The 1,137-nt window shown below is 34.7% G+C and overlaps 1 protein-coding gene across 2 annotated transcripts in view; it reads right to left on the reverse strand.

Annotated features, from left to right (window-relative positions):
• The window catches only part of LOC144085478 (solute carrier family 22 member 23-like), an 81,592-nt gene that overhangs the window by 46,777 nt on the left and 33,678 nt on the right, over positions 1–1,137 (reverse strand). The gene's annotated exons all lie outside the window — the stretch shown is intronic.

The following is a 1,137-nucleotide window of genomic DNA, read 5'->3' on the forward strand; positions in this document are numbered from 1 at the left end:
TATTTAGAAATAAATACTTAAGTGGACGCTTAGAGTGGTGAATTCGGCTGATTTCAGCATAAGATCAATTATTTCTCAGTGTCACTTTGTGTGTGCCCTACGGATAACTGGGGGACCAGTTTTGGATCCAGTCACCCTTTGGTTCGAAGTCAGCAAAGGATAAACTACAGCACCCAGCAATTCCTGTCAAGGATAAACCGTGTTCAAAATGCACCAGGGCGTAGTATCATTTATTTTCCAAGGGATGGCGCTAATTTGACTGTTTTAAAAAAATACATGTGTTAGAGAAGAGTGATTTGTAATTTTAAGTCATATTACATTGTAAAAAACATATATTTTACATATAGATATGAGTTAAATATTAAAATGATGGAATAACTTCTTTCTGCAAGTGTTTCACAAATATATTTAGATATTCAGTTTCATCAAATAATCAGGTGCTTATAATTAGATTGATAAATCTTGAATTAAAAGCGTTATAGGGCATTAAATGTTATTAAAGCGGAGTGGGGGTGAATATATCTAACTAATATTAATATGAGGAAACATTTTACAACTAGTGTCAAGTATTAATATTACTACACACAAGTCTATTTCCCAAAGTTAGACACCTGAAAGAAGTCGTTTAACAATTTGTTAAAATTTACATACATTGATTTGATTACCTGGAAACAAGAAAACATGTCATTTAAACCATTAAGTTTAATCAACGTCACCCACTACTTTCTATTAAGTGGCAGAAAAATATTTAACTATTTGGCTACACTATGTCAAAAATATTAAGAAAAAAAACTAGTAGACTGTTTTCAGTCTTTGCAAGATAGATTTGAAAAAGTATAATAAAGTATAATTGTAGTCATAATAATACTCAATTTAATTAAAGCTGCACCATTGATCAAATAATGTGTTAAATTGCTGTGATAATTCGTATATACACTAATTTTTCCCTCTTCTTCACATGGGACGGGATATAAATATAGAGGGAAATGGCATTGTCCTGTGGGGGGTGTCTGGAGGAAGTGTGCGTGTGAACAAATGGACAGAAGCGGAGGGAGGAGGCTCAGACTCAGAGGGGGGCGTGGGTGAGCAAAGAGAGGGAGGATGGGAGGGAGACGGCTGAGTGGAGCTGTGGGAGGA

The sequence above is a fragment of the Stigmatopora argus genome, chromosome 12, assembly GCF_051989625.1.
Source record: "Stigmatopora argus isolate UIUO_Sarg chromosome 12, RoL_Sarg_1.0, whole genome shotgun sequence".
Classification (NCBI taxonomy): domain Eukaryota; kingdom Metazoa; phylum Chordata; class Actinopteri; order Syngnathiformes; family Syngnathidae; genus Stigmatopora; species Stigmatopora argus.